Raw genomic sequence first — 21,105 nt, 5'->3', positions numbered from 1 at the left:
CGGCTAAGAGGTATCGTCAAAGATAAGATGTTGACTATGACGAAACATTCTCACCCGTAGCTATGCTAAAATCCATCTGAATACTATTGGCTATTACAGTACATTATGATTATGAGATCTAGTAGATGAACGTGAAAACCACGTTCCTCAATGACAACCTCGAGGAGGAGGTGTATATGATATAACCTGAGGGATTCATGTCCAAGGACTACCCAGATAAGGTGTGTAGGTTGCTTAGGTCCATTTATGGACTAAAGCAAATTTTCCAAAGTTGGAACATAAGATTTGATGAGGCAATCAGATCTTATAACTTCATTAAGAACGAAAATAAGCATTGTGTTTATAGGAAGGTAAGTGAGAGCACTATCACCTTCTTGGTGTTCTATGTGGATGACATCCTAATCATTAGGAATGATGTAGGAATGCTATTCATAATAAAGGCTTGGTTATCTAGATACTTCTCTATGAAGGACTTAGGGAAAGCATCCTATATCTTAGGGATTCAGATCTATAGAGATATATCTAAGAGGATGCTTGGCTTGTCCCAAATCAGGTACATAGACACCATTATCAAAAAGTTTGACATGAAAAATTTCGAGAGATGTCTCATATCGATGAGACATGTTGGAAAATCTAAGGGTGGCATCACATGCACAGCAGAAGAATGGAAAACAAAAACCCAAAAATTTCTTAATATGTGTTTATCGTCATACGAAGATTGGTGCACAAAACCCACGACACAGAAAATCACGTGTGAGACAATTGTGTTACCTAGGGAGATCATATATCCTTAAATCCCTACAGATCTGTAAGAGTGGATGAAAGAGGTCAAGCGTACTCCTCTCTAGCGGTGATCCACACAGTAGGGCTGCATCGACGCTCCTAAAATCTCCAAGCATGTTATATGAGGAGGAGAAGGGAAGAGGAGAATCAAAGGTGGCTACTAAGAAGTCCTAGCCTATGGGCCTTTAGTTCCCTCCTATTTATAGAGGCCCCTAGTTAACCTTAAAAGATATTGTCCTATTGGGTATTGGATCTTCATCCAATTACCCAAACTTCTTATATTAGTGGATCTCTATCTAATAATCTCTTCTTAGCTCTTATTGGATGTCATCCATGGGATCTAATAATTTAGGGGCTTATTAGATATCCAATAAGACAGGGGCTCTAGTGAAAATCTCATATCTGAACCTCTACTTATCGCAATACCTACCATATGTGTGTGACACTCTAAGCCCAATATCGAGCTGGCTGTGAGTCATACCTATCATAACTCCTTCTAGCTCAGTGAATTATTATCTGCATAATAATTCACTCAACTTATTGACTATGAACGTATTAGGTCACTACACCATAGTCCCCAGATGATACAAGGGAATCCAATCCTTTAGACCTATCTGTCCTCAGTTACCATATAGCTATAGTCCCCCATCCATCTAATATCCTAAAGACTATATACTAGGCATGGTGCTATCAAGCCCATACAATTTCTCCTCGAGTCTCGCTCTAATCGGATTCTCCCAGAGAACTCTTTCTCTCTTAATTCGAATGACCTTAGCCAATGATTTGTTTAAGCAAAAACACACTGGATATTCTTCTCATGATACCGAGAGCAAATGATCATCTATCAACACTCAATAACCTTCATAAGATTGGCTGTCACTCCCAATAACCGGTTGTACTAGATCTGAAACTTTCAAAACTATAAGTCCAGCATCAAAGAGTGGAGTACTCATATAGAACATCCTTGGTGTCTCAAGTCTAAGAACTAGATACACTATTGGGACTATATAATTGCTGTCTGAAAACAAGGTACCATCAACCAGCTAGTATTCAGTGAGCGGATCAATTAGTGAACTCATTCTCCAATGAGCACATGCGTTGTATCCTTAGTATCTCCACACGAGTAGCTATGAGACCAGCTGGCTCTATCATATGGATGGGTACATAGCATACCAGTTTATCTGGTTATCTTGATGTCCCTCTCGAGTAACCTATGACCAAGATTATTTAGGATTTGTATTTAAAGGCGAATTAGTCTCATTATCATAATATCATCATGATCTGATTCCCATTACACAAATTCACGAATATCACAATATATTTGCATATATGCAATAAGCAATATAAAGTGATAAAAAACTAAAATATAATAAGAAAAAAAAATGTGTATCATGTCACAAGTGTCATCACTCACGTGATAGGTTTGCAGGGCACCTATGACTAGCACCTTCTTGGTGGTATATGTGGATGACATCTTGATCACTAGGAATGTTATCCATAGTAAATGCTTAGTTGTCTATATAGTTCTCCATGAAGGACTTAGGAGAAGTATGCTATGTCTTGGGGATTCGGATCTATAGAGATAAATCCAAGAGGATGCTTGGCTTGTCCTAGATCAGGTACATCGACACCATTGTCAAAAGGTTTGGCATGAAAAAATTCAAGAGATGTCTCATATTAATGAGACATAGGATATTGCTTTCTAGGAGTATGTCTCCAAAGACTCCTGAAAAAAGTATGAACATAGATAGGATACTCTATGCCTCAGCGATAGGGTCTATCATATATGTCATGCTATGTACCAAGCCTGATATAACATATGCTCTGAGTGTCACGAGCAGGTATCATACGGATCTAGGCTTGGAGCATTGGAAAGCAATAAAGTATATCCTTAAGTACTTGAGAATGACTAAGGATTTTTTACTGGTATATGGAGGTAGTAGTCTTAGGGTTGAAGGCTACACGGACTGGAGTTTTCAGTATGATGTTGATTATAGTATGTCTATTTCGAGGTATGTGTTCACCCTGAATGGAGTAGTAGTATGCTAGAAGAGTTTCAAGCTAGATACTACTGCTAACTCGACCACAGAGGCGAAGTACATTGCAACAACAAAGGCAGCAAAGGAGGGAGTCTAGAGAAAGAAGTTCATCATAGATTTTGGGAGTCGTGTGTTGGACGGCAAGGAGCCTATTCCCTTATATTGCGACAACAATAGGGTGATTGCTTAAATAAGAGAACCCGGGTCTCATCAAAAGTGTTCTGAGAAGGTTCTAGCTTATTAGAGATATTGTGGCCCGAGGAGATGTAGTAGTGGAAAAGGTTTCATCCAAAGATAACATTACATATTCACTAATAAAGTTGTTATCTCATATTGTCTTTGAGCGTCATAGGGGTCTATTGGGGATCAGATACATGGGTGATTTACTTTAGGTCAAGTGGGAGATTATTGGTCATAAGTGGCCTGCAAGCTAATTACATGAGTGATGACACGTGTGACATGATATGTATTCTTTATACTTATTATATTATTTAGAATTTTATCACTTTATATTGTCTATTATATTAATATATTGTGATGTCTATAGATCTGTGCAATGGGAATCAGATCATGATGAGATCACGATAAAGAGACTGATTCGCCTTTAAACATAGATTCTAAATGATCTTTGTTATAGGTTGCTCAAGAAGAACATCGAGATAACCGGACAGACTAGTGTATTGTATACTTGTATATATGATGGAGGCGACTGTTCCCATAGCTGCTCAGGTGGGGACCTTAGGGATACAATGCAGGTGATCATTGGAGAATGAGTTCACTGATTGATCCACTCATGGAATGCTGGATGGTTGATGATAGCTTATTGTCAAACAATGATTTCATAGTCTCAGTGGTATCTGGTCCTTAGACTTGAGGCACCAAGGATATCCTATGTGAGTACTCCACTCTTCGATACCAAACTTATAGCTTTGGAGGTTCCAAATCAAGCAGAGTCAGTCAACGAGAGTGGTAGCCAACCTTACGAGGGCTACTGAGTGTCAATAGAAGATCAATCTCTCTTGGTATTATGAGAGGAATATCTCATGTATTCTTGCTCAGAAAAATCCCTAGCCAAAGTCATTCAAATTGAGAGAGAAAGAGTTCTCCTAAAGAATCTGATTAGAGTGAGACTCATGCAGAAACTATATGGGTCTAACAGAATCATACTTAGTATACGGTCTTTGAGATATTAGATAGATGAGAGACTATAGGTATATGGTAATTAAGGATAGATAACTCCAAAAGATTGGATTCCCTTGTATCGTCTAGGGACTACGGCATAGTGGCCTAGTACGTTCGCAGTCGATAAGTCGAGTGAATTATTATGAAGATAATAATTCATTGAGCTAGAAGGAGTTCCGATATGTATGACTCATGGTCAGCTCGATATTGGTCCTAAAGGGTCACATATATTGTAGGTATTGCGATGAGTAAATGTTCAGATATAAGATATCCGTCGGAGCCCTATCTTATTGGATATCAAATAAGCATCTGAATTATTGGATCCTATGGATGAAATCCAATAAGAGCCAATGAGAGATTATTGGATAGAGATCCACTAATCTAAGAGGCTTGGATAGTTGGATGGAGATTCAATACCCAATATGGCAGGATCCATTAGGGTTAAGTTGATAGAGGACCTCTATAAATAGGAGGGAACCAAAGGCTCATAGGCTAGAGGTTTCTTGGTTACCACCTCTTATTCTCCTCTCCCCTTCTCCTTCTCAGATAGTAGGCCTGAAGATTTGAGGAGCATCGTCACATCCTTATTGTGTTGATTATTGCTAGAGAGGATGACGCTTGACCTCCTTCATTCTCTTCTACAAATCTACAGAGATTCAGGGATATACAATCTCCCCAAATAAAACACAATCTTTCGTGTATACAGTTTTCAGTTTTATGGATTTTGTATACCGATCTTCACACAACGATGAACACATATGTGAGAATTCTGGGATTTTATTTTTCTGTTCTTCTATTGTGCATATGATATCACCCCAGATTTCCTAACAACACGAAGGCACAAGTAGGGTTAAAGATTCTAAAGTTAATCTTTTGTTATATGATTTTGAATTGTTTCGTATGAAACCAAGCAAAACCATTGGAGACATGTACACTCGTTTTACGGATGTCGTCAATGGTTTAAATGCACTTGGTAAAAGTTTTTCGAATCTTGAACTTGTGAATAAAATTTTACGTTCTCTTCCTAAAATCTAGGATTCAAAAGTAACTATCATTCAAGAAGCAAAAGACCTAAGTAATTTTTCGCTTGAAGAACTTATCGGGTCTTTAATGACCTATGAAATGAGTTGTATGTCACAAGATGAACATGAGAATAACATTCCAAAGAACAAGAAGGATATAACACTGAGAACTAAAAAATACCACTTGAGTGATAACTCAAGTGATGATGATGATGACAAGAAAATTCAAAAAAAAATTATAAAACAAGAAACTTAGAACAAAAATGAGCTTAAAAGGAACACAATAACTTGCTATGAATGTAATCGGTCGAGGCACCTCAAAAGCAAATGTCTGCAACAAAAGAAGAAGGCATTCAAGACGATATAGGATGAATCGAGTACTTTCGAAGATGAGGAGTAAACTGACAAAGAACAAGTGGCAAACTACGCCTTAGTGGCTTTCCGCAACGAGATAAGTGACTTAACCAAAACCCCTTTACTTTATTATGAAATTACTTGATGCATTTCATGAGTTATTTTTAAATTATTATATAAAATATAAAAAAAAGGGGGGGATCATGCTTCTCTTTCTAGTGATTTTAAAAAAATTAAAAATTTGAGCATGTTAACTCTAAGCATGAAGAGTTAGATTCACTTAAAAAGAAAAATATATTACTACAACAAATAAAATGATTTTGATTGAAAATATTTTATGTTTAATGAAATCATGCTCGATGATTTAATGATACATAATGATGTAATGAAAATGTTAAAAGTTTTGGTATCATGCTTGATGATTGTATACTATGCATGAAAATTTAAAGTAATGATGATTTGAAATCTTATGTTTTGGAATTATGTGTTACACTTTTGAGCTTGATGATTTTTGTAATAAATATTTTTTTTTGGTTTTAAACATGATGCATGGATTTGGTATAGAAAAAAAGGACATGCTTGTATGAAATCAATTGCTAAAATTAAAATAAAAAAGGGGATGCATTTTTCTTGAAAATTTCTCAATCCCTATCTTATCAAGTTTTCAAAAAGAGAGTGATGAATCTATTTGTATCAGTTTATGAATCTCTTAGACTATGAAAATAATTTTGATGATTTGAATCTAAATGAGATTTTTCCAATCGAATGATGAACCTTCTCTTGATTTCTTAACTTCAAATATCTTATGTGAATCAATATCTCTTCTTTGTTCTACTGTATTTCTTTTTACTATTTACTAAAAAGAAGAATTATCCATATGAATCATGGTTTATCTTGATTTCTTAATTTTCAATGACTTGCATTTTTCATTTGAATCAAGATCGTTTACTATGATTCATCTTTTCACTATTTGATTTATCCAAAAGAATCATAATTTTATTTTATCTCAAATTTTGAAGATAAAACCAATTGATAATATTATGATCTAATTTATATTTTGAGTGACACAGGACTAGCTTCGATCAAGTAGAGGCAAATTGATTAAAGCAAGAGGAATCAGATGTTGGGCCAAAGTTGAACATGTCAGAAGATTAGATGTCGGGTCAGAGGATCAGTCGATGTGTCTGCAGAAGGCTTCATGTCATAAATTCAGGCATCGGGTCAAAGGATCGAACATTGTGCCAATGAGATTAGAAGTTGTGGGTGTCAACATGCTGATTGGGCAATACGCCGAAGGAGAAGACGATACGTTGAAGGATCGGATGAAGCGCTCGAAGAACCAATGATATGTCAGATAACAGATGATTCATGCTTTGTAATAATTTGTCTAGAATGTGTTAGTTTATGTTATAATTGGGTTGGTTTAGAATGTAATTAAGTCAACTCAATTAGGGACCAACTAGGACCGAATCGGGGCTATTTGGGCCAAGAGAAAGACCCATTCAGTGACCTAAAAGTTAGGTCAAGTAGTGGCACCATTGGTCCAAGTGGTGGCACCGCCAATGGCTCAGTCTTTGAGACATAATCTCGAAGACTATGCTGTTAGGATCGAGAGCACTAAGAGGGGGGGGGGTGAATTAGTGCAGCGGAAATCTTACAGCAATTTAAAAATGAAAGCTGCGTTCATCCGATAAAAAATGATTTCGATATAAAAGCAGAATTACAGTGCAGTTTGCGTCTAAGCGCAGTTTGCGTCTAAGCGCAGTTTGTGTCTAAACACAGTTTGCGTCTAAGCGCAATTTGTGTCTAAGCGCAGTTTGCGTCTAAGCACAGTTTGCGTCTAAGCGCAGTTTGCGTCTAAGCGCAGTTTTACGTTCAAACGCAGTTTTACGTCTAAACGCAGTTTTACGTCTAAACGCAATTTTGCGTCTAAACGCAGTTTTGCGTCTAAACGTAGTTTTACGTCTAAACGCAGTTTTACGTCTAAACGTAGTTTTGCGTCTAAACGCAGTTTTACGTCTAAACGTAGTTTTACGTCTAAACGCAGTTTTGCGTCTAAACGCAGTTTTACGTCTAAACGCAGTTTTACGTCTAAATGTAGTTTTGCGTCTAAAAGCAGTTTTGAACCTTGAAAAGCGTTTTACGTAGAAAGCAATTTGCAGTCATAAATGGAATCCGAATGTAAGCGTAAACTGCAGTGTGAAGATCGTACGAAAACACGATTTACGTTTGAATGCAGATTCTGAAAGATCAGAGCTTAGAAACTTGTTCGTAAAGGCGCAGAGGGCAGTAGCAATGTAGGAGGTTTGCAGTAATGATAAAGTGCTCAAAGTAAAAGCAAACCAGAGATTTAGAGTGGTTCGGTCAGTCTTGACCTACTCCACTTTTGGCTTCCTCCTCCGACGAGGTCACCGACGTCAACTAGCTGCCTTCCTTCAATGGGCGAAGGCTAACTGCCCTTTTACAGTTTCTCTCCTTTTGACAGGCTCAGGAGACAACCTTTACAGATCCTTTCTCTCCTCTCTTTACAACTCAAGACTTGAAGAACAGAAGGAGGAGAACTTTAGGACTTTACACAAATTTGAGCTCTTAGAATCACTGAAAAGATCAAGAATTCGGTGTGGATCTATATCTTTTCAGTGCTGAATGGGTGGGGTATTTATAGGCCCCAACCCAGTTCAAATTTGGAGCTCAAAACGATCAAATCGATCAAATCCCAGAATTATGGGATCAGGCGGTTGCACCTCTTGACTGGAGAGGTGGCACCGCCTGGCAGAGCTCGACGACTGAGCTCAGGCGATTGCTCCTCTCTGCCAGAGCTCGAAGACTGAGCTCGATGGTTGCATCACCTGGCAGAGCTCGAAGACTGAGCTCAGTGGTTGCACCGCCTGGTAGAGCTCGAAGTCTGAGCTCGGTGGTTGCATCACCTGGCAGAGCTCGAAACTGAGCTCAGGCTGATGTACCTCTCTGCCAGAGCTCGAAGACTGAGCTCGGTGGTTGCATCACCTAGCAGAGCTCGAAACTGAGCTCAGGCTGATGCACCTCTCTGCCAGAGCTCGAAGACTGAGCTCGGTGGTTGCACCGCCTGGCAGAGCTCGAAACTTGAGCTCTGGCGGTGCTACCTCTTGACAGAGGAGGTTGCACCGCCCAGTCTAGCTCGAAGACTGAGCTCTGGGCGGTTGCACCGCCTGGCTGGGGCGGTTGCACCGCCCAGTCTAGCTGGGAGACGCAGCCCTGGCGGTTGCACCTCCTGGCCTGGGCGGTTGCACCGCCTGGTGCAATCAGGGTCCGAATGGTTCACTCCATTCGGCCCAATTTGAATCTTTTCAAAGGCCCAATTGCCCCAAGATTAAGCTAATGGGATCACCTCCCATTTTCAAGCTTAATCATCGTGCTAACTATGATTAACTCTAAGACAACTTCTGCAGCTTTGCTCCGATGCGTCAATCGCTTCTTCCGGCGAGTTTCCGGCGAACTTCCGTCGATCATCCGATAAACCCTCGGTGATCCTTCTGCGGACATCCGGCATACTCCTGGACTTTGCGACGATCCACTTGGCGAGTTCCGACGAGCTTCGCTTGGCAAGCTTCTGGACTTCTCGGATCTGTTCTCGCTGAACCTCCGACGACCGTCCGAACTTCCGTCGAACTCTCGAACTCCCAACGTGATCATGATCTTGACTCCGGCGCAACACCTGCTGCTTGTCTTACTCTCATCGTAGTTAATCCTGCACACTTATCTCAACACATAGATTAGATAACAAATGACAATTGACTTCATCATCAAAATCCGAGATTCAACAATCTCCCCCTTTTTGATGATGACAATCAATTGATAATGTAGTTATCCTTAACTCCCCCTATCTATATGCCATAGTTGAGATAAGTCAACCTTGAATTCAAGACCTAAGAATTCAAGTGATGTATTGATAAGTTAGATCAGTTAAACTTATCAATGCTCCCATCATGATACCCATCATGATGTATCTCTTCAAGAATGATGTCAAGGCATGACATACATCATCAAGTTTGTATGATAGTGTTTGTAACTATTCATCATGTAATCATATAACACTGCGAAGGATTATTACATGATGCACACATTTGAGATTTTCTTGCAAGTTTGCATTTACTTCACAAGATAGAATATCAAATCAAGACATGATGCAAACATGTTCACATATCTCTTGGTGATGCAAGGATGGCATAACTATAACATTGTTTATAGCATCACTCAAGTATTTGCCACTATGATATAGACATGATTATGGCAGTTCAGCTATGACATAGTGTTTATCAATTCATATGTTTCTCCCCCTTTGTCATCAACAAAAAGCACGATAGCATTATCAAGCACATAAAGGAAGTCATGACACATATAATACTTTGAATATCTCTTTATTGTTTGTTGCTTGAAGGAGGAAAGTCATTTTTTAAAAAGTTTTCATAGCATTCAAACCAAAAAATGAACTTCTTACATGCATTTGGTTAAAAATATTTGTCACATAATTTGTAACATGTTATTTGATCAAGCGATGTCAAGGCATGTAATAGTAATACCATCCGAAAAATAATTTTAACTATTCATCATGTATTCGGACACATCAACATTCCTAATTCTCTTCTTATGTAATCAAATTGTTCTTCATATAGGGGTTTTGTAAAGATATCAGCTAGTTGATGTTTGGTATCAATAAACTCTATGGTTACATCATGATTAGTGACATGATCTCGTATAAAGTGATGTCTAATATCAATGTGTTTTGTTCTTGAGTGTTGTATAGGATTTTTAGTTAAGCATATTGCACTCGTGTTATCACATTTAATGGGAATATCTTTAAGATTCACTTTGTAATCTTCTAAAGTGTTTTTCATCCATACAACTTGTGCACAGCATGCACTTGCTGTAATGTATTCAGCTTCAGTTGTTGATAGAGCAACCGAGTTTTGTTTCTTAGATGACCAGGATACAAGGGCATGTCCTAAAAATTGACATGATCCTGATGTGCTTTTTCTATCTAGTCTACAGCCAGCGAAGTCCGCATCAGCATACGCTGTTAATTCAAAATTTTCTGATTTTGGGTACCATAATCCTATATTGGTAGTTCCATTAAGATATCTGAGTATTCTTTTGACTGCTTTGAGATGAGATATCTTAGGGTCTGATTGAAATCTAGCACAAAGTCCTACACTGAACATGATGTCTGGTCTGGTGGCAGTGAGGTAAAGTAAACTTCCTATCATACCCCTATAGGTTTTTTGATCGAAGCTTTCTCCATTCTCATCAATTTCTAACTTAGTGGAGGTGCTCATAGGAATGTCAATGGCTTTTGAATTATTCATTTTGAACTTCTTTAGCAAACTCACAGCATATTTGGTTTGACTAATAAAGATGCCATTGCTTAGTTGTTTGATTTGTAGGCCTAAGAAGAATGTTAACTCTCCCATTAGACTCATTTCGAATTCACGACTCATAGTTTTCGCAAAGGATTCACAAAGAGATTCATTTGTAGAACCAAAGATAATATCATCAACATAAATTTGAACAATGAGAAAATTGTTTTCAAAGTTCTTGATGAATAATGTAGTATCAACCTTGCCTTTTATGAAATTATTTTCAATAAGAAAAGAACTAAGTCTCTCGTACCAAGCCCTAGGAGCTTGTTTTAAACCATAGAGAGCTTTAGTTAATCTAAACACATGATTAGGGAGACTATTATTTTCAAATCCAGGAGGTTGTTCAACATAGACTTCTTCGGAAATAAAGCCATTAAGAAATGCGCTTTTAACATCCATTTGAAACAACTTAAGATTATTACTGCTAGCGTAGGCAAGGAGCATCCTTATGGCTTCCAATCGTGCCACAGGAGCGAAGGTTTCTTCGTAATCGATACCTTCTTCTTGGTTGAAACCTTTGGCCACTAATCTAGCCTTGTTTCTAACCACGATACCATTTTCATTTTGCTTGTTTCTGAAGACCCATTTAGTACCAATAACTAGATGGTCATTTGGCCTAGGAACAAGCTTCCACACTTCATTTCTCTCAAATTGATTTAATTCATCTTGCATTGCGATAATCCATGAATCATCTTTCATGGCTTCATCAACGCATTTGGGTTCAATTTGGGAGAGAAAGGCGGTATTTGCACAAAAGGTTTTAAGAGAAGATCGTGTTTGAACTCCCTTTGATGTGTCTCCTCAAAGTAGCTCCTTAGGATGAGCATCTACATACTTCCAATCCTTGGGTAAGGAAATCTGAGAAGTGGATGCATCCAAGTTGCTAGTTGGAGACGGGGCCTCGTTTAAATTTAAAGAATCAAAATTAACATCATCGTCAAGATCATTTTTCGTGATTTCAGAAGTCTCATTGAAAACAACATGAATGGATTCTTCAATAATTAGAGTTCTTTTATTAAAGATACGAAAGGCTTTAGAAACTGTAGAATAACCAAGAAAGATTCCTTCATCGGATTTAGCATCAAATTTTCCTAAGTTGTCTTTTTCATTCAAGATAAAACATTTACACCCAAAGACTTTGAAATATGAAACGTTGGGTTTTTTATTATTCCATAACTCATAGGGAGTTTTGGTTAGTAGAGGTCTCACTAGAACTCTATTTAAGATATAGCATGCAGTATTTACGGCTTCGGCCCAAAAATATTTGGGTAGGTTATGTTCATTTAACATGATTCTTGCCATTTCTTGTAAATTTCGATTTTTTCTTTCTACAACTCCATTTTGTTGAGGGTTTCTAGGAGTAGAGAAATTATGGTTGTATCCATTGAGTTCACAAAATTCTTGGAAATCATGGTTTTGAAATTCACCACCATGATCACTCCTAATTGACGAAATCATAGAACCTTTCTCATTCTGAACGAGTTTGCAAAACTTGGTAAAAGATCTAAGGCATTCACTTTTCTGTTTTAAAAAGTAAGTCCATGTGTATCTGCTATAGTCATCTATGATGACGAAAGCGTATTTGCTACCTCCTAGGCTTGATGTGGAGATGGGTCCGAACAAGTCCATATGGATCAATTGTAAGGGCCTAGAGGTGCTTACTTGATTTTTAGATTTGAAGCTACTCTTAATTTGTTTACCTAATTGGCAGGCATCACATACATTATCTTTGATGAACTTGATATGAGGAATTCCTCTTACAAGTTCTTTGGATGATATTTGAGTAATTAGCTTCATGCTAGCATGACCTAATCTTCTGTACCATATCCAAGCATTCTCATTTAAAGCAGAAAAACATGTTTCATTACATAAATCATTGATGTCAATAGTGTATACGTTATTTTGTTTTAATGCAATCATAGATATGTTTTTGTGAGGTTTTTCAATGACGCAAGCATTAGATTTAAATCTGATAATATATCCTTTATCACACAATTGACTAATGCTCAGGAGGTTATGTTTTAGACCATCAACTAGCAAAACATCTTCAATAGAAAAGTTGGATTTGTTACCTATGGTTCCTTTGCCAATGATTTTACCCTTGTTGTTGTCTCCGAAGGTGACATATCCTTCGTTTATGCTAGTGAGCTTAGAGAATTGGGATGAATCTCCGGTCATATGCCTTGAGCATCCACTGTCAAGGTACCATCTCTTGCTCCTAGTTTGCGATGGTTTAGTTTTCTACAAGAAAGGATGATGTTTAGGTACCCATTTGCTTTTGGGTTCCTCACAAATAGATCTACATTTTTTATCATGTTGTATAGAATTTGTCATGGTTCCTTTAGGAACCCAAATCAATTTGTTTGGACTCAATTTCCTGAATGGACAATAATGTGTCCTGTGTCCAAACTTGCAACAAAAGTTGCATTTGCTTCTAACATGTAAGATGGGGCCTTTTACAAAGGTAGTTGGATTTTGGTGAGGACTCCTCACAAATCCAATCCCACTTCTTTTGGGAGCATGACCCTTGTTTGTAAGGATCATGTTTAATGACTTGCTACCAACCTCGAATTTCTTCAAGGTGTCCTTAAGTAGCAAGTTTTCTTTTTGACAGATTTCTAGATCATGACATTTTATACATGAATTTAAACTATCATGATATTCGATTTTTAACTTATTAAAATCACAAGTAAGACTATCATGTACCTTTTTTAGCAATTTGTATTTTCTATTTATAACTTTGCATTCATCAAATAAATCATGGAAGGCATTTAATAATTCATCGAAAGATAAATCAGCATCTAATAAATCCGTTACCTCCTCTCCGATGGCCATTAAGGCGTAATGAGCAACTTGCTCGGTGTTGGACTCTTCTTCTTCAGATGCGCTCGCGTCATCCCATGTTGCTTGAAGAGCCTTCTTCTTTGATGTTCTTCTTTTGATTTGGGGACAATCATTCTTGTAGTGTCCCGGCTTTTTACATTCGTAGCAGATCACTTGGTCCTTCTTGGGTTCAAGTTTATTTTTCACATCGTTTTTAAACTTGTTTCTTTTGAAGAATTTCTTAAACCTTTTTGTCAAAAGTGCTAAGTCATCATCACAATCCTCATCACTTGAGTTTTCTCTCAAGTGGCATTCAGAAGTTTTAAGTGTCATATCCTTCCTGTTCTTTGGAAGGATGTCTTCTTGCTCTTCATGAGCTTTGCAAGTCATTTCGTAGGTCATTAATGACCCGATTAGTTCTTCAAGAGGGAAGTTGCGCAGATCTTTTGCCTCTTGAATAGCAGTGACTTTAGGATCCCAACTTTTAGGAAGGGATCTTAGTATTTTATTTACGAGTTCAAAATCCGAAAAACTTTTTCCGAGTCCTTTTAGACCGTTGACGACATCCGTGAAACGGGTAAACATGTCGCCAATGGTTTCACTCGGTTTCATTCGGAAAAGTTCAAAAGAATGCAGCAGCAGATTGATTTTTGACTCTTTCACTCTACTTGTGCCCTCGTGGGTCACTTCAAGTGTGTGCCAAATATCAAATGCAGTTTCGCAAGTTGAAACACGATTAAACTCGTTTTTATCAAGTGCGCAAAATAAGGCATTCATAGCCTTTGCATTAAGAGCGAAAGCCTTCTTTTCCAACTCATTCCAATCGATCATTGGAAGAGAAGACTTTGAAAATCCGTTTTCAACAAGGTTCCACAGTTCAAAATCCATAGAGATAAGAAAGATCCTCATTCTGGTCTTCCAGTAGGTGTAGTCCGTTCCACTGAACATGGGTGGACGTGTAATAGAATGCCCCTCTTGGTTTCCGGCGTATGCCATCTCTCTTGGGTTTTAATCCTTTAGAGAGTTAACCTTGCTCTGATACCAATTGTTAGGATCGAGAGCACTAAGAGGGGGGGGGTGAATTAGTGCAGCAGAAATCTTACAGCAATTTAAAAACGAAAGCTGCGTTCATCCGATAAAAAACGATTTCGATATAAAAGCAGAATTACAGTGCAGTTTGCGTCTAAGCGCAGTTTGCGTCTAAGCGCAGTTTGCGTCTAAACACAGTTTGCGTCTAAGCGCAGTTTGTGTCTAAGCGCAGTTTGCGTCTAAGCACAGTTTGCGTCTAAGCGCAGTTTTACGTTCAAACGCAGTTTTACGTCTAAACGCAGTTTTACGTCTAAACGCAGTTTTACGTCTAAACGCAGTTTTGCGTCTAAACGCAGTTTTACGTCTAAACGCAATTTTACGTCTAAACGTAGTTTTGCGTCTAAACGCAGTTTTACGTCTAAACGCAGTTTTACGTCTAAACGTAGTTTTACGTCTAAACGCAGTTTTGCATCTAAACGTAGTTTTACGTCTAAACGTAATTTTACGTCTAAATGTAGTTTTGCGTCTAAAAGCAGTTTTGAACCTTGAAAAGCGTTTTACGTAGAAAGCAATTTGCAGTCATAAATGGAATCCGAATGTAAGCGTAAACTGCAGTGTGAAGATCGTACGAAAACACGATTTACGTTTGAATGCAGATTCTGAAAGATCAGAGCTTAGAAACTTGTTCGTAAAGGCGCAGAGGGCAGTAGCAATGTAGGAGGTTTGCAGTAATGATAAAGTGCTCAAAGTAAAAGCAAACCAGAGATTTAGAGTGGTTCGGTCAGTCTTGACCTACTCCACTTTTGGCTTCCTCCTCCGACGAGGTCACCGACGTCAACTAGCTGCCTTCCTTCAATGGGCGAAGGCTAACTGCCCTTTTACAGTTTCTCTCCTTTTGACAGGCTCAGGAGACAACCTTTACAGATCCTTTCTCTCCTCTCTTTACAACTCAAGACTTGAAGAACAGAAGGAGGAGAACTTTAGGACTTTACACAAATTTGAGCTCTTAGAATCACTGAAAAGATCAAGAATTCGGTGTGGATCTATATCTTTTCAGTGCTGAATGGGTGGGGTATTTATAGGCCCCAACCCAGTTCAAATTTGGAGCTCAAAACGATCAAATCGATCAAATCCCAGAATTATGGGATCAGGCGGTTGCACCTCTTGACTGGAGAGGTGGCACCGCCTGGCAGAGCTCGACGACTGAGCTCAGGCGATTGCTCCTCTCTGCCAGAGCTCGAAGACTGAGCTCGATGGTTGCATCACCTGGCAGAGCTCGAAGACTGAGCTCAGTGGTTGCACCGCCTGGCAGAGCTTGAAGTCTGAGCTCGGTGGTTGCATCACCTGGCAGAGCTCGAAACTGAGCTCAGGCTGATGTACCTCTCTGCCAGAGCTCGAAGACTGAGCTCGGTGGTTGCATCACCTGGCAGAGCTCGAAACTGAGCTCAGGCTGATGCACCTCTCTGCCAGAGCTCGAAGACTGAGCTCGGTGGTTGCACCGCCTGGCAGAGCTCGAAACTTGAGCTCTGGCGGTGCTACCTCTTAACAGAGGAGGTTGCACCGCCCAGTCTAGCTCGAAGACTGAGCTCTGGGCGGTTGCACCGCCTGGCTGGGGCGGTTGCACCACCCAGTCTAGCTGGGAGACGCAGCCCTGGCGGTTGCACCTCCTGGCCTGGGCGGTTGCACCGCCTGGTGCAATCAGGGTCCGAATGGTTCACTCCATTCGGCCCAATTTGAATCTTTTCAGGGGCCCAATTGCCCCAAGATTAAGCTAATGGGATCACCTCCCATTTTCAAGCTTAATCATCGTGCTAACTACGATTAACTCTAAGACAACTTCTGCAGCTTTGCTCCGATGCGTCAATCGCTTCTTCCGGCGAGTTTCCGGCGAACTTCCGTCGATCATCCGATAAACCCTCGGTGATCCTTCTGCGGACATCCGGCATACTCCTGGACTTTGCGACGATCCACTTGGCGAGTTCCGACGAGCTTCGCTTGGCAAGCTTCTGGACTTCTCGGATCTGTTCTCGCTGAACCTCCGACGACCGTCCGAACTTCCGTCGAACTCTCGAACTCCCAACGTGATCATGATCTTGACTCCGGCGCAACACCTGCTGCTTGTCTTACTCTCATCGTAGTTAATCCTGCACACTTATCTCAACACATAGATTAGATAACAAATGACAATTGACTTCATCATCAAAATCCGAGATTCAACATATGCCAGGCGGTAGTACTGCCAAATTGGGTGGTGGTACCGCCTAGTGTCAAGTAGTGGTACCACTCAAACATAGTCTCCTAAGCGGTGGTATCATTAGACTAGGTGGTGGTACTATCCAGTGTCAATGCTGCAAGCGGTGGTACCGCCCAACACAGGCGGTGGTACCGCTAGTATCCTGAAAAAACCTTTCTCATCCCTACTCAGATCATACAATAGTTGAGAGCAAAAAGAAAGAAAAACGCTGTTGTAATCTTATGAGAACTCCTCTCAAGCTCTAAGTATTAGTGAAGTTTAAGAGAGGAGGTAGTATGGGTGTAAAGGTTCTCTCTTGAATTTATCAAAAGAAGAATCAAGTTATAAGAGTAGTTGAACTTCGCTCGTTGAAAGAAGATCGGTAATGGAAGCTGGTGGCCTCGAGTGAAGAGGAATCGAGAATGGATATAGGTCATGACAATCGAACCATTATAAAACTCAATTTGCATTTCTATTCTTGTTATTTACCTTCACTGCAAACTGCCTTACTTGATTACTGCTTTCACTATGCTTACGAACGAGCTTTCAAGTTAAACTCATCTTTCCGATATCAGTTTTCATCGAACGAAAGATTTTTAAACTGACATGATTTCTACGTAAGCACTAATTCACCCCCCCTCTTAATGCTGACTCAATCCTAATAGTTAGTATCAGAGCTATGTTTTTTTCTCATTTGATTTAACACCCAAGATAAACGACTCTTTTCAAATTTCAAGAGGGTCACTCTATCATTCGTCCTCCTATGTTCAATGGGATGAACTACACATATTGGAATACTTGAATGAGAGTTTTCATGCTTTCATTGAATCTCGATTTATGGAATATTATTGAAACTGTATTTCAAAAGTCTTCTCTTTCAATGCACGATTGGAATGATTTGGAGAAGAAGACTTTCTCTTTGAATGTCAAAGCTATGAATGCTTTATTTTGTGCCTTAGACAAAACTGAATTTAATCATGTTTCTATTTGTGAAACTGTGCATGATATTTGGTATACTTTCGAAATCACACATGAAGGCACTAGTAGAGTTAAAGATTTTAAGATAAATCTTTTGATGCATGATTTTAAATTATTTCAAATGAAACCAAGCGAAACTATTATTGACATGTACACTTGTTTTACGAATGTCGTCAATAGTTTAAAAGCACTTGGTAAAAGTTTTTTTAACCTTGAACTTGTTAACAAAATACTAAGATCTCTTCCTAAAAATTGGGATCCTAAAGTAATGGCTATTCAATAATCAAAGAATTTGAACCAGTTTTTGATTGAAGAACTTATTGGATCTTTTATGACCTATGAAATGATATGCAAGACACATGATGAACTTAATGAATATGAGAATAACCTTCCAAAGAACATGAAGGATTTGATACTTAGAACTCAAGAAGACTACTCGAGCGAAAGTTCAAGTGATAATGACTTTGAACTCTTAACAATAAAGCTTAAAATGTTCATGAAACAAGAATCAAAGAATAAAAATAAATTTAAAAAGAACACAACTACTTGCTATGAACGTAAGAAGCTTGGTCACTCCAAAGATGAGTATATAAAACTAAAGAAGAAGTTGTCAAAGAACGAATCAAGCGCAACCGAAGATGATGAGCAAACCAACAAAGATGAGGTGGCCTTTCATAATGAGGTATGTAACTCATCCGAAATGTATTTACCTTATTTTGAAATAACTTGAGGCATTTCATGAGTTATTTTTAAATTAGTTTAGAAAAATTATATATAAATTAATTATGAAAATTATATGTTTTATGATAAAGGAACAAAATGTTAGATTTAAATCTAATACTTGTACACCTAATAAGATTAATCCTATGCATATTTTTAAGAAGTAATAATGTGTCTCTTGATGATTTATGGATTGTTTTTTTATTTTGATTGAAGATGCTTTATGTTCAATGAAACCATGTTTAATTATTTAATAATGCATGATGATGATTTTTTTTATGTTATACTATTGATCTTTGTCGTGATAAACTTCGGTTTTAAACATAATTCATTGTTTTAACATAAAAACAAAAAATAAAAATTTAGGCATGCTTATATGAAATCAATTACATAAATTGAAACAACTAAAAAGGGAATGCATTATTAAAAATTTCTCTATCACTATCTTATCGATTTTTTAAAAAGAGATTAATGAATCTATTTATGTTATTTTTTATGAATCTCTTGAATATGATTTTGATGATTTGATGATTTAACGATTTAAATTTGAATGAGTTATTAATCCAAATCATGATCTTAATTTCTCAGAATTCATAACTTAATATTTCCTTTTGAAGATCATTGACTATTTAATCTCATAAGATTTCTTTTTGTTATTTACTAAAATGAAGATTTATCAAGATAAATTATTCATTGATTTGATCTTTTTTAATCTTTTATCCTTCATGTCATAATTTTCATATGACTCTTTTGTATTTATGTTATGGTTAGAACATTAATGCAAAAGAAAGCAAAAAGTGCTAGCTTAAATGATAAACTTATGCATGTTAAATTCTAGAATTTTCGATATTCAATACTTGAGTTTTTTTATGAATCAAGATCTTTGATCTCCTAAGATTTCTTTTTGTTATTTACTAAAAGGGAGACTTGTCAAAATAAATTGTCTTTTGGTAGTCATGACTTAATCCTTTGTGATCTTGGATATTATATCATTCATGACATGAATCCTTTGTATTTATAGCTTGTATGCCTTGTAATAATTGAAATATTTTTCACTATTGTATCATTCTCTTCTTTTTGACAATGACAAAGAGGAAGATAAAATTTACTAGCTTGAACATTGCAAAATGAAGAAAAACTTGCTAGCTTGCTCATCCTAAAAGATGCAAAATTTTTGCCAACTTTTATATGTGAAAAACTTACTAGCTTGCATGTTCTAAACTTTCTATTTACCATCTCATTTTTTTTTTTCAAAAACTTACTAGTTTGAACATCATAAAAAAAAGTAAACATGCTAACTTGGATATCTAGAAAAATTTTAAAACTTGCAAAACTCAAAATTGTTGCTAGCTTGCATATTGTAAAATGATATAAAATTTTGTTAGCTTGCGCTTTGAAAAGGAAGCAAAAATTACTAGCTCGAACATTATAAAAGAAGCAAAAAATTACTAGCTTGCACTTCTCAAAAGAGAAGAAAGAACTCACTAGCTTGTATGTTATAAAAGTGATGAAAAATTTACTAAATTGCTAAGCTTATACCTCTAAAATAGTGATAGTTGTACTTCTCGTTTTTATTGATGACAAAGGGGGAGAAGTAATAATGATAATTTGAATCATGTGTGATTTGATGTATTTTTATATTTAGAAACATTGCATGATTTTATGAATTTAAAGGTTCTATCAATAAGGCATATCGATAGAGGGAGTTAAGGTTAACTCTGTCATCAATTGGTTGTCATTATCAAAAAGGGGGAGATTGTTGAAACTCAAATTTTGATGATGAAACCAAGTGATAATGTTATGATCCAATTTACGTTTTGAGTGACGCGGGACTAGCTTCGATCAAGAAGAGACAAATTGATTAAAGTAGGAGGAATCGGATGTTGGGCTGGAGTTGAACATATCAAAAGATTAGACGTCAGGCCGAAGGATTGGTCGACGTGTTGGTAGAAAGCTTTATGTCATGAATTCCAACATCGGGCCGAAGGATCGGATATTGCACCAAGGAGATCGGAAGTTGCGGGTGTTAATATGTCGATTGGGCAATACACCGAAGGAGCGAATGATAAAAAAATGCACCGGAAGAACCAATGACGTGTCGGACAATAGAGGATTTGTGCTTTGTAATAATTTGTCTAAATCAAGTTAGTTTAGGTCGTAATTGAGTTAGTTTAGAATGTAATTAAGCCAACTCAATTGGGGGTCAACTAGGCCCAAATTGGGATTGTTTTGGGCCAAGAGAAAGGCCCATTCAGTGACCCAAAAATTGGGCCAGGCGATGGCATCACCAGTGGCTATGTCAGGCGATAGTACCACCAGATTGGGCAGTGGAATCGCCAATACCCTGAAAACTGGGGATGAGACACTTTTAGGCTTCAAATTTGAATCCATTTAGGGATTATAAAAACCCCTCTCATCCCTACTCAAATCACACAATTGAAAGCAAAAAGAAAGAAAAACACTATTGTAATCTTGTGAGAACTCCTCTCAAGCTCGAAGTGTTGGTGAAGTTTAAGAGAGGAGGTAGTGGGGGTAAAAATGTTCTC

Source organism: Musa acuminata, chromosome BXJ3-7 (assembly GCF_036884655.1).
Source record: "Musa acuminata AAA Group cultivar baxijiao chromosome BXJ3-7, Cavendish_Baxijiao_AAA, whole genome shotgun sequence".
NCBI classification, from domain to species: domain Eukaryota; kingdom Viridiplantae; phylum Streptophyta; class Magnoliopsida; order Zingiberales; family Musaceae; genus Musa; species Musa acuminata.
This window is presented reverse-complemented; position numbering follows the sequence as displayed.